The 24,993-nt window shown below is 45.2% G+C and overlaps 1 long non-coding RNA gene across 1 annotated transcript; it reads left to right on the top strand.

The window, feature by feature from the left end:
- The first annotated feature begins 2,507 nt into the window (after positions 1 to 2,507).
- LOC144484302 (uncharacterized) lies at positions 2,508 to 6,082 on the top strand. Its single transcript, XR_013496073.1, has 3 exons — positions 2,508 to 2,605; positions 4,465 to 4,545; positions 6,002 to 6,082. It is a non-coding gene; the product is annotated as an uncharacterized LOC144484302 (long non-coding RNA).
- Positions 6,083 to 24,993: the final 18,911 nt, after the last annotated feature.

The raw sequence follows: 24,993 nt of genomic DNA, 5'->3' as shown, positions 1-24,993 counted from the left end.
CCCGAAGATCAGAGGCCGAATGCCCGTGACCGCTGAAGTGTTCCCCGACAGGAAGAGAAAAGTCTTGCCTGATGATTGTCGAGCGGTGTTTATTCATCCGTTGTCGTAGCGTCTGCATAGTTTCCCCAATGTACCAGGCCTCGGGACATCCTTTCCTGCAGCGTATCAGGTAGACACCGTTGGCCGAGTTGCAAGTGTATGTACCATGTACCTGGTGGATGGTGTTCTCACTTGAGATGATGGCATCCGGCACGTCTTGCACAGGTTGCTGTGGCAGCGTTGTGTGGTGCCGTGGTCACTGTTCTCCTGAAGGATGGGTAGTTTGCTGCGGACAATGGTCTGTTTGAGGTTGTGCGGTTGTTTGAAGGCAAGACGTGGGGGTGTGGGGAGATGTTCCTCTTGATCGATGACATGTTGAAGGCTCCGGAGAAGTTGTCGTAGCTACTCCGCTCTGGGGATGTAGTGGACGACGATACATGGTACACACACCTGGAACTCGGCCAACGGTGTCTACCTGATACGCTGCAGGAAAGGATGTCCCGAGGCATGGTACATTGGGGGGACCATGCAGACGCTACGACAACGGATCCACATCATAAACGCGAGAGGCCAGCAGTGATTTTCCCTCCACCACGAGGTCTGCTGGAATTTACAAAGCTGGGAAATCAGAGTTTCAATTGTATCCAAAGGATTAATTCACAGCAGGTATTTCTGAGCTGCGAAAGCAAATGAGCATACTTATTTTCTGTGCTGCACCTGGGGCAATATCCATTGTTATAAGGAGATATGTTGTGTTCGAACAGTGTATTCAGATGTTATGTTTTATAAAATATCATGGGTGTTTTTTTCTTGTTTGTAATTTGTAAAAAAATATTGCTAATTTTCAATCTATCTACTACTTTTTGATAAAAGCTCCATAGTGAGTCATTTGAATCATACCAGAAGTGAAATATCTCATGCTTCCCTTGGCCAAATTCAAATTGCAAAACCTATGATGCAGGCTGACATCATAAAGTACCTTGGACATTCTGCCCGGGACTCTAACATTCACTGAGCGGTTAGACTGTGGAATTCGTCCCCTCTCCGAAAGCACTGGGGGCTGGGTCACTGAATTTATTCAACGCTGAGGTTTCCTGTCGACAACAGAGACAACCGTTGTGGAGGACAGATAGGGCAGTGGAGTCGGGGCGATAAGCAAATCTGCTAAGTCCATGTTGAATGGCGGGTCAGGCTCTTAGGGCGCAGGGGCATATCCCTGCTTCTATCCCATGCTCCTATGATTCGGCGTGTTCGTTTTTCCCCTTAACAGCTCGATACCCGGATCACAGGATTCAATCAATCCTGAAGAAGGAATTAGGTTCGTGAAGAATCGCTGACTCAAATGTAATAACGGAGCTTTGCTTTGGTGCGCGGAATTGGGGAGGCGTTGGAGAGAGCTCAAGGGACAAAGTGAGTTGCAGAGGTCAGAGCTTTGAAATGTTGGCCAGGAAAAATAATGAGGAACCAGATTCGAGTTCAAAAATCGGGTTGAAGCCCAGGAAATGAAGATTTTGCTTTTCCTGTGAAACATTTGCCAGTGCTCACACTCGTGCAAATTCCTGACCGGATGTTCAGGTGCGAAATTATCCCCAGCCTGTTGAATACTACATTAAGCACAATGATTCTGGAGTTGCACGTTCCCTGCACCGAAATATATTCCCGCCTGATTATTAATCAGCGAATTTAGGATTTAGAGCAAGTTTTTAGAGCAATTAAATGCAAAACAAATAACAGGCCAGGTGCCCTTGGGATTTATGTGTTTACCTCAGATCAATCCAGAGAGCGGCGCGATTCCACGGGCCGAGGTTAGCATTGTTTTACTGTAAGTAGCATCACATTGTCAATCCATTGTCGAACAGTTTTCAGATATATCGGGGCAGCAGCTTTTTGTTAATGCTCGTCAGCTGACTGTCTGTGAATTGCTGATTAAAAGACTTCACTAAAATGGGCAGAAAGTTGGGGATCGGGTTATTGAGTAACAGACTCTTGCTGCTTTACAGCACAGAAAGAGGCCGTTTGGCCCATCTTGTCTCTGCCGGCCATCAAGCACCTATTTATTCTTTTTTCACTTTCCAGCAATTGGCCTGTAGCCACCTCTGCGATGGCGTTTCAATAGTTCGTCTAAATGCCGAAACGTTGAGAGTTCCCCCGCCTCATCCACCCTTCCATGCAGTGAGTTTCCAGATTACCGTCACCCTCTGCATGAAAACAGTTCTTCTCAAATCCCCCCTCAAGTTCCTTCTCCTTTTGTAAAATATTTCCTCTCTTTTTATTGAACCCTCTACGAGGGGAAACATTTCATCCTATCAACCCAAACTATATCCCTCCATCTGTGCTAATATGTTTCCTCAAGATCATATCAATAACTTCTTCAATCAACAATGCAACTCCACCATCTCTTCCTCTGGCGTTCCTTCCTAAACACCGACTACACCTCAATGCTTATTTCCCATTCTTGGTCACCTCGGAGCATTGAGTCTGCAATATGAAATATATCATCTATCCGCATAGCTAATTCTTCCATGATGTTTGGGTTGCTCCGCGCGTTCAGGTACAACACCTTAAGGTAAGCATTTTAACTTTTCTTGTCCCGTTCCTACAATTTTTACTGAGCCCTTACCTGTCTCTGGCTCTTGATTTATCTGCCTCTCACTGTTATTATTCTTGCTGTATTTTCCACTTGTTCTTGCTGACCCAACCTCTGAATAGTCACATAGGTTCCCATCCCCCTGCCAAATTGATTTAAAGCCTGGCCAATGACTCTATCAAGTGCCTTCCAAGGTCAGCAGTCGCAGTCCTGCCCCGATGTAATTCATGTCTTTATCTAAAATGATCAGAGGGTAAAAATCAATTGAAAGTGAACTTGTGTGTAATTTATAAGGAGCTCATTATGAGAAAGTATGGCATGGAGGGATTATGATTTCATCATAACTTCTTGTGGGTCAGAAAATAATGTCTGACATTCGGGGCACCCGAACTACGGAGTCATCTGAAGATGTCTTCAACTGAGCCCAGAGGTGCTCAGATGAGCATTCCAGGCTAATATCCCGGGATGTTCAATTTTGATGTCTTCCCTCTCAAGTCTCTGGTGGATTTGCGCTCTGCTGGGAGAGACATTGAGTAATTTCATTCCAAAACGTGTAGGCGACAGACAAGAATAATAACAAAATATTGAAATTAACTACTTGCAATATTACTGTTCAGAGCTAAGGCTTAACAAACAGAAATATCGCATGTAACGAAATAGGGACCATCTCCAGGGCATTCCAATCATTACTCTACTGTTAGTTGGTAAAATAATTTATGAAGGAAACTGCACATATTCAGGACTGTATAAATGAGGTAATATGATAGAAACATGATACCGAGATAAATCGAGCCAAGATGCAAATACATTCCGTTTATGGAGATAGAATTGTAGCAAAATAGAATGAAAGATCTAATGGTTAAAAGCAAAGGTTTTTTTAAAAAAGTACTTCAACATATTTCCTCCCTTCTGATGTTTGAACCCAATAAAGGAACAATGCTCTTTGCACATTGCTCTCTCTGGACGTTTATAACCAAATAATAAAGACATTATATAGTGAGTAATAAAATAAGGAAAACATCAAATCTAACAACTGCATACTGTTTCTATGTCGGGCTGAAAGTGCCGGGGGAGGTATCACTGTCAACAGGCACGCAAAATGACTGATTTTGTTTAATTTGATCAGTGAGTTATCAGAATAAGTTAATATTAATGAAAATATGAGTGATTCAGACCCAGCACTAAATTAGGGAAAAATGTGATGAGGAATTGTACTGAGCAGGCTGAAGTTCACGTTTATGACTCTGCTGTGTGACAACCATTATCAAATTTTAACGTAGCGACATTGTGAAATATTTGACTTTCTGGTGCAGTCCTTATTCCTTGCCATTTGAAGCCCTCTGTGAAATTGGATAAGAAGTTTCTGAATCCTGTCACCAATTGAAACACATTCACTGTAGTTAATGCTGAAAATGTCCGTTATTTTGAACATCACTTAAATTTAGTGATTGAAAGCAAGTATGTTTCAAAACGAGAGTTTAGTTGTTCTTATCATCTGCCGTCTGAACCCAATAAATGTCCATTGTTCTTTGAACCTTGTTCTCTCTAGAGTTGCCTCATTAAATAATAGATAAGTTATACAGTGGATAATAACATCTAACAACTGCTGACTATTTATCTGTGGGTCTGAAAGATTCTGTGGAAAATACTCTCTGTTATTCAGGCACACAGAACGAATGACTTCGTTTAAATTGATTCCGGATTTATTGAAATGATTCAGTAAGATTATACTGTTTAATTCAGACCCAGCTGGCATTAAGAGAAAGGTGGTGGTGAGGAGTTGCACTGATCAGGCTGAAGGTCGTATTTATGACTGTGTGTAACTGATCTTTACCCAGGGTGTGTTTGATAAACGGTTGAATCCAATATACTAATTTGTTCAGACTTTCTGGAACCAGGAGCGGGAACGGCTGCTCAAGGTAAGAGCCCAGAATATTGTGACCACCTTTACATTGTTTTAATGTAGGGAATCTGAACAATCTCGAGTTTTGGTGCAGTAGTTCCATAGATTCATAGGTTAGAAAGTTCAAGGAGGTCAGTGTGCCTGTGTTAGCTCTCCGTAAGATCAATCCAGCCAGTCCCTCTATCCCCTATTTGTCCATGTACCCCCTCATCCTTTCCTTCAATACTTCTTCGTTTCTGTTTAAACAAGGTGAAATGGGATATAAACGCTTCCCAATCATTCTAGCAATGAGAACAGTTTATCTGTAGTTAATATTAAACTGTTCAGTGTTTGTAACATCTCGCGAAACCTTCTGTCGACCCCTCTTTTACAAGTGCTGACAGTAATCATGCAACTGAGTTCCTTTATCCATGGATGATTTTCCTATTTTTTTCTTTATTCTCTGTGAACTTCACAGCTTCACTCAAGTGCGTGTCTTTTATTCGAGGTAATATTCCCGCTTCAAGCCGAAACAAAGTTTCATAAATTTTCATCGTAACCTCCTAGGTCTGAGCATGTCAAGTCTGGCATGCAGTGTGGGGCCTCACATCCTAACTGTGAGGTATCCAAAGATGTCCCTACAACAGGCCAGAGGTCCTTTAGTCAGGGTTGCACGACATTGCCCGAGAAGTTCAATTCTGAGGGCTCCCAGCAACTCTCCTGCGATAATACTGCCACTGCCTCTGGTGGATCTGTTCTCTCATGTGTCAGACATTGAGTGATTCCATTCCAAAATTTGCAACCAGCAGACAAAGCCAATTATCAAATATTGAGGCTGATTAGGTGCTGTATTTCTGATCACATCTTGGGCTGTAAACAAAAAAAAGCGCAGATAACCAACTAGAGACCATTCTAAGACATTCTCCGCATTAATCTACTGTTGCTGGGAGAATAATCTATGATGGAAAATGCACAGGTTCAGGGCAGTGGAATATGACAGAAGCCTGGGTACAGAGATTAATGCATCAACAATATCAATAAATAGCATTTACACGGATAGAATTGCAGCAAAATGGAGTGAAAATCTAGCGATTGAAAGTAAATATATTTCAGCGGTCGAGCTCAGTGTTTCCTATCCCCTGGTGTCTGAACCCCATAAAGCAACCATGTTTGAACTTTGAACTCTTTGAAAGTTTATAGTCCAATAATAAAGACATTACACAGTAGGTAATAAAAAGAGAAAAAAACATCACAGCCAATAAATGTAGACTGTGTGTCTAAAAGAGCAGGGGGAAATGTAATCACTATCAACAGGGAACAAAATGAACACCCTTGTCAAAATTGATCAGTGAATAATCAGAATAATTCAATTAAAATGATGCGCCATTTAATTCGGATCCAGCTCTAAATAAAATTACAATGTGTTACTGGTTTGTGCTGATCAGGCTGAAGGTCTTGTTTATGACTGTAATATGTAATTAATCTTTACCCAGGGTGTGTTCGATAATCTGCTGTAAGCAGTACACTAATTTATCAGGACTCTCTGGAACCAGATTCAAGAACCGCAGCATAAGGTAAGAACCCAGAATATACTAACAACTATTACAGAGATTTAAGAAACATGAGCATTTGTGGCATTTTACAGAGTGGTCCAGTAGATTTATTGAATGGTTAACAGCACTGAAGAACGTCAGCGAGCCTGTGCCGGACAGTGCAAGATCAATCCATCTGGCCCAAATATCCCGCCTTCCTTGTCACCCTGCTTCCTGCAAATCGATTTGTTTTCTTTGGAAGATATCGGCGAAATCGAGCCAAAGATTTTTAATTCTTCCAGCAATAGTTACAGTTTCTCTGTACTTCGTCTAAACCGCTCAGAACTTTAAACATCTATTGAAAACGTTTCTCAATGCTGTTCTCCATGTTGCTATACTTACCAATGTAACTGAAGATCGCCATTTCTGGTACCATTTTTATCAACATTTTCTTCGCCTCTCTGAACCGGTTATGTTCTTTCTTAAGTACGTGTCCAATGTTCAACTCTTTCTTCCGGCTTAAGGCTGAACCAGTGTTTTAGGTTACCTTCATTCAATTCCGGCTCATACTTTTCGGGCTCTGAGATATCCGAATTGGGCAGAACCCCAAAAAAAAGATGCTGGGGACACCACGGCCACGGCGCAGAGTTCCCCCGGTAAAACCTGTGTGACAATTGCCCGAGAAGTTCAATCTTTTATTGAGCCATCGCCCTGTGATGGAACCACAGACTTTGTGATGTAAATTACGAACTTCCGATTGTTCAGACTGCCTTAAGTAGTCATCACTTAGACAAATTTAGAAGAATGTAATCCACTTCACACTTAGATGTAACTATATTACTGAGGCATCTATCGATAACATGGTGATCGATAGATCGATAGATCCACAGACCACCCATCAATATCGAATAACCCAATAGAAACAACGGACTGCCTTCTTGAAACCCCCACCCTCCGATCTGACTACTCATTGGCAATACATGGCATCCTAACTTACCACCATGACGCTCTATGTTATTCCACACATAACTTCCGAACATTTTGACTGTCCCTTCGATCCCCTCTGGCCAAACTCCCCTCGATCCCCTCTGGCCAAACCCACATAACATCAGTTGCCCTCCCCCTGTCCCGACTTCAACACCACCAACATTCCACGGGATCCCACGGAAAACCACCTGATCTACAGAGCACCTCTGACTGTGTCTTCCGTGCGACCCCACCAGACCACGCCTGCCTACCCAGACGCTACCACGTGAGCTATTATGAGCCCCTCGAGTAAACCCCACCTCCCTTCCTCAGGACTACACATTTATTTACCCCCTAGTCAACTCGTCGCTGACTAAATGCCAGTGAGCACCATTCACCACCGACCACTATACCCACTGATCATCCAGACCATCTGACCATCCCATTGCAGCCCGCCTCCCCACTGACCACCCTCCAAACACTTGACCGTCCTGCTGACTGACCCGGCTGACAATCTGACCGATCTCCACCAAGTAACGAAGCCATTTAAAATATGACACCCCAGAGCAACTTTTTTCACCATCTGACAACACCACACTGAACACCTCCTATCCAAGCCTTCCACTGACCATCCCCCTGACCACCCGTCCCCCTGGCAACTTCCTTGACCACCCAAAGGCCTATAATTCCCCATGGGTCCCACGCTACACTCCAACCCCATTCCCACCACGTGACCTGTGCACTAACCTCTCGGAGTTCCATGGGACAAAACGATTTCCCTCAGCCACAAGATTAGCTCCTCCATCCAGAATAGGGCAACATAACTGCCCCCTCCCCCCACCAGCTGATTAATACAACACCTCCTCGCTTGCAGCTCAGTGCACCCACCTACAACCACACAACATACCACAGAATTCCAGCCCATCTTCCTCAGCCGGGCCAACATCTCACTCACTATTCTGATAATGATTTTCCAATCATCACTAGATATGCAGGAGCTAACTGGGGGCTGCAGAAACGCAAACTTAGAATCATGGAAACCCTACAGCGCAGAAAGAGGCCATTCGGCCCATCGTGTCTGCACCGACCACAATCCCACCCAGTCCCTAACAGCATATTCCTACATATTTACCCGCTAATCCCTCTAACCTACGCATCTCAGGACATTAAGGGGCAATGTTTAGCATGGCCAATCAACCAAACCCACACATCCTTGGACTGTGGGAGGAAACCGGAGCACCCGGAGGAAACCCACGCAGACACGAGGAGAATTTCCAAGCTCCACACAGACAGTGACCCGAGCTGGGAATCGAACCCAGGTCCCTGGGGCTGTGAAGCAGCAGTGCTAACCACTGTGCTACCGTGCCGCCCCATTCCTTTTTTAAACAATTGAATTAGTTCAATTGTTTAAAAAGGGTGTCGCGGGAAATGCGAACAATTATAGGCCAGTTAGCCTTAAATTGGTGGTGGTCAAATTATTAGAAGTGATCCTGAGTGAGCGGATTAATTGAGATGTAGAAAGGCACGGACTTGTCAGGGATGGTCAACGTGCAGTTGTCAAAGGAAGATCTTGCCTCACGAATTTCATTGAATTCTTTGAGGACATGACAAGAAGGGATGATGAAGGTAGTGCTCTGTTTGTTGTGTACACGGAACTTAGCCAGGCGCTTGACAAGGTCCCATATGGCAGGTCGGTGAAAAGTGTTAAAACACATGGTGTACAGCGTAATGTGCCAAACTGGATAAAACGTTCAACAATGCTCGCTTTTGCGACCCCTTACTGTTTGTGTTACATGTTAATGATGTGGACATGAAAGTGGCGGCACGATTTGGAAATTTGCAGATGGCAAAAAGATTGGCCGAGCAGTGAATAGTGTAGAGGGTAGCTATAATTTCCAAATTATATAGATGGGTTGGTGGAGTAGGCGGTAAAGTGGCAGATGGATTTTAACACGAAGAAGTGTGAAGTCATGCAATTAGGGAGGCAAAGCAGTTTTGGAGATTACCCAATATATGGGAATATGTGTACAAGTACGCTGAGCCTAAATGCAGCAGTTCAAGTCGACAAGGTTGTAAAGAAGGCATAGGGAATGTTCTCCTTTATTGTCAGAGGTATAGAATGTAAAAGTCAAGATGTAATGTTGGAATTGGACAAAATACTGCTGAGGCCACAACTGAAATATAGCGTGCAGTTCTTGTCACCATATTACAGTAAGAACGGAATTGCTCTGGAATGAATGTAGAGGAGGTTTACAGGAATGTTGCCAGGGCGAGAAAACTGTTGCTATGAGGAGAGATTAAACCGATTGTGGTGACTTTCCTTGGAACAAAGGTGTACAAAATGATGAGGGGAAGAGATAGATTATATAGCGATAGGGCGGCACGGTAGCACAGTGGTTAGCACTGCTGCTTCACAGCTCTAGGGACCTGGGTTCGAATCCCGGCTCGGGTCACTGTCTGTGTGGAGTCTGCACATTCTCCCCGTGTCTACGTGGGTTTCGTCCGGGTGCTCCGGTTTCCTCCCACAGTCCAAGGATGTGCGGGCTAGGTTGATTGGCCATTCTAAATTGCCCCTTAGTGTCCCGGGGTGCATAGGTTAGAGGGATAAGTGGGTAAATATATGGGGATAGGGCCTGGGTGGGATTGTGGTTGGTGCACACTCGATGGGCCGAATGGCCTCTTTCTGCACTGTAGGATTCTACGATTATGGAGGATAAAATTGATTCTCTTTGTGGAGAATCCTGGAACCATGGGACATAGATTCATGATAAGTGTCCGAGTGTTTAGAGGGGACATGTGGATAATCTGTTTGATTCAGGGTCGTGGATGTCTGGAATTCGCTATCCGAGTTGGCTACGCGGATCTGCGTCTTAATTGCAGGATTGGAAAGGATGCCTGCGTGTCCTCAGACTTGCATGGTCAATATGGGTTGCATCTTTTCTATGGCTCTACCCTGATCTACCCACCTATCTTCTGAGAATTCCCTCCAGCTACATCCCTTACTGACTTTCACTGTACAACATCCACCAGTGATCTCTGAAAACCTGGCTTCCACTATCTTCCCCCACTGACCACCCCATGGCTTACCACCTGACCACGAGATCCTTACTAACCACCGCCACTGCCTCCATTGTTATCTCACCCTCCAATTGACCACTATCCCTGGGAATTGCGCACTGATCTCCCCCAATGACGAAACACAAAGTCAACCGCCCAAGTACTCCATGGAAGCTGTTGACTATAATAACAGACATAATGGTGCATTTTTGTTAGAGCACATATATTTTGGGGTATCTAATATGTTCAGCCACTTCAGAAAATATGTATTACATGCAGCGAATTAAGTTTCCTGAAGACTGGCTTCTGTGATGTGAGAAACCTCAGGGTGATGCCGGTATAGGTTTGGGTCATGTGACTCAACATCTTGTTGCTTCACAATGTTGACACCTCACTTTGACGTAGACCTGGTGCTACTCCTCGCATGCTCTCCTAAACACTTTGTTATTCCGGGATTGATCCCCTGGCTCAGTGACAAGATGAAAGTGGGGCCGTGAAGGGCTTTGAGGTTACAGTTCGTTCGTTGACAAAATTATGTTTGTGATGATGGACAACAATACGTCAGAGATGCCCAATCTTGAGAGTATTGATCTGTTCAAAACATATCCCACTTAGTACACTGATAGTGCCTCAAATGACGATACAGGCTATTGTAAACTTATAGGCGATTTCCGATTTCCACAAGGACTGAGTGTTCGTCACTACTGCAAATAATATCATGGAGAGATAGATCGGAAACTGGTAGATTGGTGAGAAAGTTTTTAAGTAGCCATTTCCCTTTTGTTGATTATCTTGCCACAAGCTTCATTCCCAGTTTAAAACTATGCCCGTTAAACCCGAAAAGCAAGGTCAGACTTGTTGCAGCCGATTCACTCTTGAACTTCAATGGCATAGAGCATATAAACTGTTTTGTCTTTGAATAGATTTCAGCTGATTAAGAACTGATCAAGTTATCATGTAACCATGTCGGGGATAAACTATTTCATGTGATAGCGAATGAAGGCCATGCTGATTTCATGTTAAATTAGAGCTAGATTATACCGGACGAAGTTTCTTTGGAAAAAGAGTTGCAGAAATCTGTAGTTAGCTGCCAAAAGAGCTCTGTGCAAGCTGATACAATTAGACTTTCAAGGCTGATGTCGATATTTTTGCATTCACGATTTTCTTTAGCAATGCCTCGAAAATGGAGGTGAGACATGGAACAACCATGATAACATTGATTTCCAGGGTCTGAATGTTCAGTTCCCTCTCTGACATTCCATCAATATGATGATTTCCTGGCCTCGAAGATGCCACATCGCCCAATAATGATACAAAAGAAATGAGACGTCGAATGGATTGAAAAGAAACAAAGTAATGAATGACAAAAACAACAAAAAATGCAATTTAGAATGAAGCACCATTGTTATAACCGGTCGAATAAGGAAATAGCGCAGCTTGTTTTTTTTTACAACGGTGATGTATAATCAAACAGAAAAACAGCGGGGAGCATTTAATTGCTTCACTATTGCCGGTTCCTTTTGTCGAGTTTACATCGGTGGTGATAATATTAGTTGGGCGGTATATGAAATGTAATAGAGAGACTTAGGTAATGAGATATATGATTACTTGTAATAATTTGGATGTTTCCCTTTTGGTTGGTGGGAAATCGGACTTGCTTCAGTTTGGTAACTGACAATTTCCAAGAGATTCTTTAGCTGATTATATGTTGGATTTCAATACCCATCTGTGCAAATAGCGTAGAATACTGATCTAACTGAGTGGTACTGCATGTGCGAGGGCAGACTCCTGTTCTATCCCACTCTGTGTATACAATGAATGGAATGTATCAGTCTTAAGAAGGAAAGGAAGGGTAGGATTCGAGAACCGTGGATAACCAGGGAAATTGAGGGACTGGTCAAAAAGAAAAGAGAAGCGTACGATAGGTCCAGGCAGCTAAAAACGGAGGGAGCTCTGGAGGAATACAAAGAAAGTAGGAAAGAACTCAAACGAGGAATTAGAAGGGCAAAAAGGGGACACGAAATGTCCTTGGCAGACAGGATTAAGGAGAATCCCAAGGCATTTTATTCATATGTTAGGAACAAAAGCGTTGACAGGGAAAAAAATCGGACCTCTCAGGGAGAAAAGTGGGGAATTATGCTTAGAGCCCAAAGAAGTAGGGGAGATCCTAAATGAATACTTTGCGTCGGTATTCACAAAGGAGAGGGATGTGTTGACTGGGAGTGTCTCGGAGGGGATTGTTGAACCGTTAGAGAAAATCTCCATTACAAGGGAGGGAGTGTTAGGTGTTTTAGAACATAGAACATAGAAAGCCACAGCACAAACAGGCCCTTCGGCCCACAAGTTGCGCCGATCACATCCCCACCTCTAGGCCTATCTGTAGCCCACAATCCCATTAAATCCCATGTACTCATCCAGAAGTCTCTTAAAAGACCCCAACGAGTTTGCCTCCACCACCACCGACGTCAGCCGATTCCACTCACCCACCACGCTCTGAGTGAAAAACTTACCCCTGACATCTCCTCTGTACCTACCCCCCAGCACCTTAAACCTGTGTCCTCTCGTAGCAACCATTTCAGCCCTTGGAAATAGCCTCTGAGAGTCTACCCTATCCAGACCTCTCAACATCTTGTAAACCTCTATCAGGTCACCTCTCATCCTTCGTCTCTCCAGGGAGAAGAGACCAAGCTCCCTCAACCTATCCTCATAAGGCATGCCCCCCAATCCAGGCAACATCCTTGTAAATCTCCTCTGCACCCTTTCAATGGCTTCAACATCTTTCCTGTAATGAGGTGACCAGAACTGCGTGCAGTACTCCAAGTGGGGTCGAACCAGGGTCCTATAAAGCTGCAGCATTATCTCCCGACTCCTAAACTCAATCCCTCGATTAATGAAGGCCAGTACGCCGTACGCCTTCTTGACCGCATCCTCCACCTGCGAGGCCGATTTAAGAGTCCTATGGACCCGGACCCCAAGGTCCTTCTGATCCTCTACACTGCTAAGAATGGTACCCTTCATATTATACTGCTGCTTCATCCCATTGGATCTGCCAAAATGGATCACCACACACTTATCCGGGTTGAAGTCCATCTGCCACTTCTCCGCCCAGTCTTGCATTCTATCTATGTCTCGCTGCAACTTCTGACATCCCTCCAAACTATCCACAACACCACCTACCTTGGTGTCGTCAGCAAACTTACCAACCCATCCCTCCACTTCCTCATCCAGGTCATTTATGAAAATGACAAACAGCAAGGGTCCCAGAACAGATCCCTGGGGCACTCCACTGGTCACTGACCTCCATGCAGAGAAAGACCCCTCCACAGCCACTCTCTGCCTTCTGCAGGCAAGCCAGTTCTGGATCCACAAGGCAACAGCCCCTTGGATCCCATGCCCTCTCACTTTCTCAAGAAGTCTTGCATGGGGGACCTTATCGAACGCCTTGCTGAAGTCCATATAGACCACATCCACCGCTCTTCCTTCGTCAATGTGTTTGGTCACATTTTCAAAGAACTCAACCAGGCTCGTAAGGCACGACCTGCCCTTGACAAAGCCGTGCTGACTACTTTTGATCATACTAAACTTCTCTAGATGATCATAAATCCTGTCTCTCAGGATCCTCTCCTTCAACTTACCAACCACTGAGGTTAGACTCACCGGTCGGTAATTTCCCGGGCTGTCCCTGTTCCCTTTCTTGAATATAGGGACCACATCTGCAATCCTCCAATCCTCCGGAACCTCTCCCGTCTCCATCGACGATGCAAAGATCATCGCCAAAGGCTCTGCAATCTCCTCCCTCGCCTCCCACAGTAACCTAGGGTACATCCCATCCGGTCCCGGCGACTTACCAACCTTGATGCCATTCAATAGTTCCAACACATCCTCTTTCTTTATGTCCACATGCTCGATCCTTTCTGTCCACCGCAAACCAGCAGTACAACCACCCAGATCCCTTTCCACCGTGAATACCGAGGTAAAGTATTCATTAAGCAGCTCCGCCATTTCTAACGGTTCCGCACAAACTTTTCCCCCTTCACCTTTTCAGGGTCCTATGCCTTCACATCTCATCCTTTTACTCTTGACATATTTGTAGAAAGCCTTGGGATTCTCCTTAATCTTACCCGCCAAGGCCTTCTCATGACCCCTTCTCGCTCTCCTAATTTCCTTCTTAAGCTCCTTCCTACATCCCGTATACTCCTCTAAATCCTTAACACCTCCTAGCTCTCTGAACCTTCTGTACGCCTCTCTTTTCTTATTCACCAGGTTCATCACAACCTTCGTGCACCACGGTTCCCGTACCCTACCAACACCCCCCTGTCTCATCGGAACGTTGTCATGCAGAGCTCCAGACAAACATTCCTTGAAAATCCTCCACTTTCCTTCGGTACTTTTCCCCAAGAATGCCTCCTTCCAATTTACCCGTCTAATTTCCTCCCTGATGACACTGTATTTCCCTTTACTCCAGAGAAACACTTTCCGAGCCTGCCTGATCCTATCTCTTTCCAATGCTATCGTGAAGGAGATAGAATTATGATCGCTATCCCCAAGATGCTCACCCACCGAGAGATCCTCCACCTGTCCAGGTTCATTAGCCAGCACCAGATCAAGTACAGCCTCTCCTCTAGTAGGCTTATCCACATACTGTGTCAGGAAACTCTCCTGGACACACCTAACAAACTCCTCTCCATCCAAACCCCTAGCCCTAGGGATATTCCAATCTATGTTTGGGAAATTAAAATCTCCCATCACGACAACTCTGTTATTCCTACATCTCTCCAGGATCTGTTTCCCCATCTGCTCCTCAACATCTCTGTTACTATTGGGCGGCCTATAGAAAACACCCAGCAACGTTACCGACCCCTTCCTGTTCCTAACCTCCACCCACAGAGACTCCGTAGTCAATCCCTCCACGGCGTCCACCTTCTCTACAGCCGTGACACTATCCCTGATCAACAGTGCCACTCCCCCCCTCTCTTGCCTCCCTCCCTGTCCTTCCTGAAACATCTAAAACCCGGCACCTGAAGCACCCAGTCCTGTCCCTGAGACATCCAAGTCTCCGTAATGGCCACCACATCACAATTCGAAGCAGCAATCCACGCTCTAAGCTCATCCACTTTATTCACTACACTCCTGGCATTAAAATAGACACATCTCAGACCTTCAGCCTGAGCACTTCCCTTCTCCATCACTCGTCTAACCTCCCTGTTACCCTGTTTACATTCCTTATCTATTTGCGAGCTAACCTCCTCGCTCTCAGTCCCCTCATTTCGATTCCCTCCCCCCAACCTTTCTAGTTTAAAGTCTCTCCAGTAGCCTTAGCCAACCTTCCCGCCAGGATATTGGTCCCCCTGGGATTCAAGTGCCACCCGTCTTTTTTAAACAGGTCACACCTGCCCCTAAAGAGGTCCCAATGATCCAAGTACCCAAATCCTTGTCCCTTGCTCCAGTCCCTCAGCCACGCATTCATTCTCCACCGATTCCTGTTCTCACTCTCCCGCGGCACAGGCAGCAATCCCGAGATTACTACCTTTGCATTCCTCTTTCTCAGCTGTCAACCTAACTCCCTATATTCTCTTTTCATGACCCCTTCCCTCTTCCTACCTATGTCAGCAGTACCTATATGCATCACGACCTTCGGCTCCTCTCCCTCCCCTTTCAGGATTTCTGGGACTCGACCAGAGACATCCCGGACCCCTGCACCAGGGAGGCAAACCACCATCCGAGAGTTCCGTCTGTGTCCGCAAAAACGCCTATCTGACCCCCTCACCGTAGAGTCCCCAATTAGCACTACCCTCCTTTCCTTACCCTTTTGCACTACTGGGCCAGGCTCAGCTCCAGAGACACTGCCACCGCTGCTTCCCCCAGGTGGGCTGTCCACCCCAGTAGTACTCAGACAGGAGTACTTATTATTAAGGGGCACATCCACCGGGGTGCTCACCATCAACCGAGCTTTCTCCTTCCTCACTGTTACCCAGTTACCCTCCTCCCGTGGTCCCGGTGTGACCACCTGCCGATAGCTCCTGTCAATGACCTCCTAACTATCCCTAACCCGGCGAAGGTCCTTGAGCTGCAATTCCAGTTCCCTAACATGGTCCCTTAGGAACCGCAGCTCAACACACCCAGCACAGATATGGTCGTCCGGGAGGCTAGGAGCCTCCAGGACCTCCCACATCCTACATTGGGAACAACATACTGGCCTCACACTCATAATTGCCCCTTTAAACACACAGGGAAAAAAAAGTGAATGAAAATTTTAAACTTACCTTTCCTCCTCCTGTTTTCTCCAAAGCCCTGCTCTCACTGGGTCTTTTTTTTTAGGTTAGAGGAGGAGGGAGGGTGGGATACTCTACAAGTGTAGAGTATCGGGATTCCTCTCTGTTCCAATTTATTGGGGAAAAAAAAATCTCTCTCTCCCAGACCTCCCTGCGCGACCACTTCCGGGTTTAGATATTTTTAAAGAAAAAACCCGCGAAAAAGTAAGTTAAAAAATAACAGCGCTTACCCGCAGCACTCCTCTCGCGAATCTCTCCCTCTCTGCTGCACTTCCAAGACGCAATGAGGCCGATTCACTGAGGTGAGTAACTTTTTAAAAAAAAAAATCTCTCTCTCCCAGACCTCCCTGCGCGACCACTTCCGGGTTTAGATATTTTTAAAGAAAAAACCCGCGAAAAAGTAAGTTAAAAAATAACAGCGCTTACCCGCAGCACTCCTCTCGCGAATCTCTCCCTCTCTGCTGCACTTCCAAGACGCAATGAGAATATAAAGACTGACAAATCCCCAGGGCCTGATGGAATCTATCCAAGGCTGCTCAGGGAGACAAGAGATGAAATCGCTGGGCCTCGGACATAAATCTTTGTCGCGTCGCTGGACACAGGTGAGGTCCCAGAGGATTGGAGGATAGCTAATGCGGTCCCGTTATTTAAGAAGGGAAGGAAGGATAACCCAGGTAATTATAGGCCGGTGAGCTTGACGTCCGTGGTAGGGAAGTTGTTGGAGAGGATTCTTAGAGATAGGATGTATGTGCATTTAGAAAGGAATGAACTCATTAACGATAGTCAGCATGGCTTTGTGAGAGGGAGGTCATGCCTCACTAACCTGGTGGAGTTTTCTGAAGAAGTGATTAGAATGGTTGACGAGGGAAGGGCCGTGGATGTCGTCTATATGGACTTTAGTAAAGCGTTTGACAAAGTCCCTCATGGTAGGTTGGTGCAAAAGGTTGGATCTCATGGGATAAAGGGGGAGGTGGCTAGATGGGTGGAGAACTGGCTTGGTCAAAGAAGACAGAGGGTGGTAGTGGAAGGGTCTTTTTCCGGCTGGAGGCCTGTGACTAGTGGTGTTCCGCAGGGCTCTGTATTGGGACCTCTGCAGTTTGCGATTTATATAAACGATCTGGAAGAAGGTGTAACTGGGGTGATCAGCAAGTTTGCGGACGACACGAAATTGGCTGGACTTGCAGATAGTGAGGAACATTGTCAGAGGCTACAGAAGGATATAGATAGGCTGGCAATATGGACAAAGAAATGGCAGATGGAGTTCAATCCAGATAAATGCGAAGTGATGCATTTTGGTAGAAATAATGTAGGGGGAAGCTATAGGATAAATGGCAGAACCATAAAGGGTGTAGATACGCAGAGGGACCTGGGTGTGCAAGTCCACAGATCCTTGAAGGTGACGTCACAGGTGGGGAAGGTGGTGAAGAAGGCATATGGCATGCTTGCCTTTATAGGATGGGGCATAGAGTATAAAAGTTGGGGTCTGATGTTGCAGATGTATAGAACGTTGGTTCGGCCACATTTGGAATACTGCATCCAGTTCTGGTCGCCACACTACCAGAAGGGCATGGAGGCTTTAGAGAGAGTGCAGAGGAGGTTTACCAGGATGTTGCCTGGTATGGAGCAGCTTAGTTATGAGGAGAGATTGGGTAAACTGGGGTTGTTCTCACTGGAAAGACAGACGATGAGGGGAGACCTAATAGAGGTGTATAAAATGATGAAAGGCATAGATAGGGTGAACGGTGGGAAGCTTTTTCCCAGGTCGGTGGTGACGTTCACGAGGGGTCATAGGTTCAAGGTGAGGGGGGGGATGGGGCGGGGTGGATTTAACACGGATATCAGAAGGACGTATTTTACACAGAGGGTGGTAGGGGCCTGGAATGCGCTGCCAGGCAAGGTGGTGGAGGCGGACACACTGGGAACGTTTAAGACTTATCTAGATAGCCAGTGTCAGTGAGATCAGACAGTGTGTAAACCGGGGAGGATGGAGTCAGTGAGATCAGACAGTGTGTAACCCGGGGAGGATGGAGCCAGTGAGATCAGACAGTGTGTAACCCGGGGAGGATGGAGTCAGTGAGATCAGACAGTGTGTAACCCGGGGAGGATGGAGTCAGTGAGATCAGACAGTGCGTAACCCGGGGAGGATGGAGTCAGTGAGATCAGACAGTGCGTAACCCGGGGAGGATGGAGTCAGTGAGATCAGACAGTGTGTAACCCGGGGAGGATGGAGTCAGTGTGATCAGACAGTGTGTAACCCGGCGAGGATGGAGTCAGTGAGATCAGACAGTGTGTAACCCGGGGAGGATGGATTCAGTGAGATCAGACAGTGTGTAACCCGGGGAGGATGGATTCAGTGAGATCAGACAGTGCGTAACCCGGGGAGGATGGAGTCAGTGAGATCAGACAGTGTGTAACCCGGGGAGGATGGAGTCAGTGAGATCAGACAGTGTGTAACCTGGGGAGGATGGAGTCAGTGAGATCAGGCAGTGTGTAACCCGGGGAGGATGGAGTCAGTGAGATCAGACAGTGTGTAACCCGGGGAGGATGGAGTCAGTGAGATCAGACAGTGTGTAACCCAGGGAGGATGGAGTCAGTGAGATCAGACATTATGTGACCCTAGGTAAATGGAGCCAATAATATCAGAACGTTTGTTAACTAGGCAAGATGTAGTCATTGAGATCAGACAATGTCCAACCCGAGGAGGAGAGAGTCAGTGGGATCAGTCACTGTGTAACCGAGAGGATGGACTTAGTGCGATTAAAACGTGTGTAACCCGGCGAGGAGTGGAGTCACTGTATTCAGACAGTGTGGAACCCAGGCAGAATGGAGTCAGTGTTTAACCTGGGGAGGATGTTGCCATGGAGTCCACTCCTTTCCCTCGCTCTCACTCCTCCCAACCGCCCCCTCCCCACCCCCCAAAGTTGTCATTCAGAAAGACACAATCCCAGTTTGAGGGTTCAAATTATCGGAATCCTCCTCACCATGTGGACTTATGTTGGAGGGATGTTGCAAGGAGCAATCACTTAGAGCTGTCAGTTGCTTCTGTTCACACACATTCAGAATTCTTGCTTATTTTGAGGCATTTAGGATTCCATGGAATAACCTTAAGGGAAGTTCACCTTGACTACACACATTTTCTGGTTTTCTGAAAAGCATGTTAATTTGTTAATTTTTGCAGTTCTGCCCCCCGTTTCCGATCTCAGTGCACCCGCAGTAGATGAAGCGAAGGGGGGAGTGGTGGATGTGAAGATGGGGAGGATGTGCGGTAACAGGAGATAAGCCCCTCCCGTTCCTGCTTTGGCCTTGTAGGCTGTTATTGGCTCCAGGAAGTCAAGATTCGATGGGGTTGTCCTTCAGACAATTTACTCATCTTCTGTGGCCAGGTTTACTGCTGGTTTCCCTGGAAGGGGAGCATGCCATGTTCACCGGCATGAGCGAGAAATTCCTTACCTGGAGGGCATTGCAAGGTTTGGGATAGACATTGAACCTCTTTACAGAGATTGTGTTTTGACGTTTCAATTTTCCCCTGGTAGTCTGCCTACTTGATGCCGTATCCCAAAATACAAAAGAAGTAGAAGGAAGGACACCCAGAAACCTCACAGAAATAATAGAAACCCGACAGTGCAGAACAAGGCCATTCCGCCCATCGAGTTTGCACCGACAACAATCGCGCATCGGACTTATCCCCACAACCCCACTCAGTTACCCCATTAATCACTCTAACTAACACATCCCGCCACACTAAGGGAAAATCGTGCATGACTAATCAACCTAAGCCGCACATCTTTGGACTGTGGGAGGAAACCGGAGCAGCCTGAGAAAACCCACAATGATACGGGGAGAATGTGCAAACTCCAGACAGACAGTGACCAAGCTGGGAATCGAAGGCAGGTCCTTGGAGATGTGAGACAGTAGTGCTCGCCACTCTGCCACTATATCTCCCAATGCTAAAGCAGTTTGTTCATATCCATAGCTCTTCATGAGTATCTCAATTAAAGAAAGAGTTCCACAGGCTGGAAGATGTTTGGGATGAGTACTCCAGAGCGTAGTCTCTTGGCAGCTGAAGGCAAGGGGCCCATGTATAGAAAAATCCAAATAAGGACTGGCCAAACTTTCAGGAGTGCGGAAATATTGCCAACATCTAAGGCTGGGCTATAATATCTGGCTGGGAAGTTTGAGTCAGTGGGTATATTTGAGAAGCTCGATCCAGATGGTGTACAAGGATCTAGGGTTAATGAGACGTGTTGCAAGTTAGGATACAAGAAACAAGTTTCAGGGCAGTTTGTAAGATCATCTTGCATGTGTAACACTGTTTTTTATTTGCTGGCAAGCAATACATTTATGATAAACAGATAGCCCACCCAGTGGGAGTCCAGAGAATGGGATTGGGAAGATAAACCAATGCCAGTGATATGTGCTGTGCGATTTACTGGATAAACAAACAGACAGGGACAATTTCCACCCAGCTGGAAGGCAGTGAAGAGATGATCATGTGACAAACTGTGCCAAAGGCTTCAGAGACGTAGAGTCGGCTGAAGATACTTCACTGACCATTTTATTTCTGCTAGAATGTAATGTTTGACTTTGATACGAGCTGTTTCAGTATTGTGGGGTAGGTGTTAACCTAGTTAGATGTATTCAAACAAGCTCCAAGAAAGGTGTGTCTACATTTATCAGGTAAAGTTATCGTCATGTGTTTTGGAGAAAAGGAGGCTGGACATGGGCCAGGGATTTTCAAGGGCAAATGAAATCAAGATGATTTTTTTAAGAGGCAGTACCAAGGTTGTGGGGTCACCGTCAGATCTACCATATCTACATGGTGTTTGTGAGATTGTAAATACTAAAAGATTGTCCCCATATAAATTTTGGAAATCACATTGCTGCGTAAAGATACAAACAAGGCATTTTCACTTCACAGTTTCCATTTAACCCTGCTCTGGATTTGTCTATTTCAGAGCACCAGAACCGAAAACACCTGTCACAAAAATGGCTGAAGGTTTCAACAGCGGAGTATATCCAATATCTTCAAAAAGATTGACTTTGGACAATGGTAGGTTCAGAAAATACTCCCAAGTTTTCACCGTCCTGTTAATGAATCCAGACCTCATTCATGAACCTGCACTTCACACAAGGAGCAGAGAAGAACATAGCGGCAGCAAATTATAAACCAGTAAAACTGATATCATGAAGTTGTGCTGAAAGCAATGTCTAGTGCATGTCGATAGGCATTTCTTACATGGACATCCAGAAGGAATTTGGACAGAGTTTCTTAAAATTTCTGTCATGCAATTGAAGGCAAATTTGTGACCTCATTGTGAAATTGGTGGAAAAGCAAGGGATAGAGATGAGGTAAATTGTGATTTAGGCTGACTGTCAGGATGCAACTTGCTGTGTTCCAGAAGCATCTGTGTTAGGCTCACAATTACTAACCAAATTTATTGACAGCCTAGATGATGGAATAAAAAAATGGATATATAAAACTGATTATGACACAAAGTTATTGAAACATTGTCGTCAATATAGCTGGCAATATGCAATGAAATATCAGTAAATTAAGTGAATTGGCACGTTTGTGGCAAATAGATTAAAATGCAGGCCAATATCAGGTCCTTCACTTTCAATAAGGGATAGAACAGGGCCCTTTCCAAATGTGGAAAACCTAGAAACTTGGAAGCTCTACAGAACCTTGGGAATTCCTGAATATAGATTGTTAAAATATCGTGAAAAGGGAGCATAAAGTAAAACAAACAATTTAATGTTGGATTTTATGTCCAGAGGACAAGAGCATGTAGGGATAGAAGTTATGTCACAAGCGAGACAAGCTCCTGAATAGACCAATCCCGGCTATGGCGATTGCAGTTAAAATAAAGGCAAAACCTTTCAGGAATGAAATTGAAAAATGCTTCGAAACGCAAAAACATTTCCTGCAAAAAAGGTAATTGATATTGGAAAGTTGATGTGAATTGCTTCTTACTAACCAGGGGTATGAAGTGATTTGGGGGTCAGCTGGATACATGGGTTTTATTCACAAATGAGATAAATATCATGAATGTTTTCTGAAAGGTAGTCGATAACATGGCTCACATGACATTTAAGTGGGTTGTTTTAAGTTTACGGGAAATTAAAACAGTCTAGATAGGAACTCATTGTGTTTCATTTTTTTCCAATTTCTGTTCACAGATCCAAACTCTAAAATCACTGAGTTCTTGACAAACTGTAAAGATGACCAACTGTTGCTGTTGACCAAATTCTACCGGGACAGACTAGAACAGGCGATTGAAGGAGTGGCGAGACTCTGTCTGATGTTTGCAGCGTGCGATCATATTGGTGTGAAAGAAAGTCATGTAAGTCCAGGATATAGTGGGTTTAGTGATTTTGCCCATTTTCACTTCGCAGACCTGATTAAATGAGAGGAAGAATAATATGCTGAACAATAAGAAGCTATGGTCTCTCTTGCTGCTCTCCTAAAAAGACAACTGTTCCAGTACAGCTACAATGCTGGCATCTACCCAACAACATGTGAAAATGTCTATCCCATTTGCCCAAAACAGGACAAATCCATATGGAAAATTTGCACCCCACAAGCCTCCTTCCACTAAGTGGCAGAGATAAAATGAGTCATTGCCAGTGACTTAAAGTTGCAGATACTTTGCAAGTTTGGGACGGCAAAGTGGCACAGTGGTTAGCATTACTGCCTCATAGCGCTGGGAACCCGGGTTCGATTCCTGGTTTGAGTCATTTTCTACGTGGTGTCTGCATGTTCTGCACGTTTTAAAGTTTATTCATTATTGTGAAAAGTAAGCTTGTATTAACACTGAAAAGATGTGACTGTGAATATCCCCGAGTTGCCATACTCCAGCGCCTTTTCGGGAACACTGAGGGTGAATTTAGCATGGCCAATGCACCTAACCAGAGCACCCGGAAGAAACCCACGCAGACACGGGGAGACTGTGCAGATTCCACACAGTGACCCAAGTCGGGAATTGAACCCAGGTCCCTGGCGCTATGAGGCAGCACTGCTAACTACTTTGGAACCGTGCTGCCGAGTTTTTGTGTGCATTTCCGTCGGGTGTTCAGCTTTCCTCCGACAGTCTGAAAGACGTGATGGTTAGGTGCATTGACCATGCGAAATTCTCCCTCAATGGACCTGAACAGGCGCTGGAGCGTGACAACGACGGGATTTCCTCGGTCACTACATTGCAAGGTTAATGCAAGCCTCTTTGTAACATGAATAAATACACTTCAAGCATTTAATAACATGATAATTGAAGTTCCTTTTAGGTACTGCCAGTATCACTTGCCTCCTGATCTCATTAAACCCTTGGCCCATTCATGGACCAACACGAGTGTCTGCCTCTGACATCACAACATTATTTGATTGAACTCTGTCATGGAATGCTGAGGCGAAATAAATGAATGGGAACTGCGCTAAATCTCTGCAATGGCTGCAGTCATACCTAGCACAATGATAGTTGTGATTGTTTGAGGTCAATCATAGCAGACCCATGGCCCTGATACTTGAGTTCCTCAACGTCCTGTGTTCTCTGAAAATATATCCAGCTGTTTCATGACCTATCTGCTATCAATTGGTCAGAAGTGGAGGTGTTTTAGTGTTGATGTTAAAATGTACAACTTAATCTGTAACTCCTCAGATATCAGGAACCGAACAATATCCAGTCTAGTAAATGGTCAGTGATATTCCTGCCACACAACTCCATCCCTGTTTGACACTAAGTCACATTACCATTGCGGAAACCCACTTCAACAACCATGAGGGTTACAATTGAACACAACCTTAACTAGACGGGTCAGAGGCTGGGAATTTTGCTGCAAGGCTCACTTCCTGAATTCCCAAAGTCTGCGAATAATCCACAAGACAAAAATGGGCAACGTGACGGAATACACTCCACAATCATGGATTATTGTGTCCAACGTTATCTAAGCAGCTCGACACCATCGAGAATGAAGCTACGCACTTGATTTGCATGGAATTTGTTCTTAAAAATATTTCCTCCCACGTCACAATGTCAGCATGTGCACCTCGTAAAAGATGCACTGCAGCAAATCACTAACACTCCCTTAACAGAACTAATACTGTGGGCACATGCTTTCAAATCACCAGTATGGAAGATTTTGGAAATGAAAATCAACTAATACATCTTGAATTGAAATCTCGTTTCGGTAATGCTGACCATGAAAACATTATCCATTGATGTAAAAACCCATCCCAATCAATAATGTCGTTTGTAGACTGAGATCTGCTGTCCTTGTTTGGACTACGTGTGACCCCAGCTCTAAAACAGTGTGATTACGTCTTGAAGAGTCTAACAGGCAACTCAGTTTTATTAAATGGCTGCAAAGTCTAAAAGTATTGAAACCGAATGATTCACCCGGAAATTACAATTACATTCCCAACCCTGTCGACCCTACAAATTTCATCATGTGGGGCCAGTGCTAAGATTCGGAAAGCTATCCCACTGACTAGTCAACCAGTTCCCTGAAACAATGAACCTCTTAACATCATACTTGCAGACAATGTCCCAAATACAACCATCATCATTGTTGGGTATGACCTGTCCCGCTGACAGGAAAGACCCACAAGACATCCAGTGGGGAGCGGATTGCCCTGGATTTCCTCAACATTGAGTCTGAACTCCC

Source organism: Mustelus asterias, unplaced genomic scaffold (assembly GCF_964213995.1).
Source record: "Mustelus asterias unplaced genomic scaffold, sMusAst1.hap1.1 HAP1_SCAFFOLD_98, whole genome shotgun sequence".
Taxonomy (NCBI): domain Eukaryota; kingdom Metazoa; phylum Chordata; class Chondrichthyes; order Carcharhiniformes; family Triakidae; genus Mustelus; species Mustelus asterias.
This window is presented reverse-complemented; position numbering and strand designations above follow the sequence as displayed.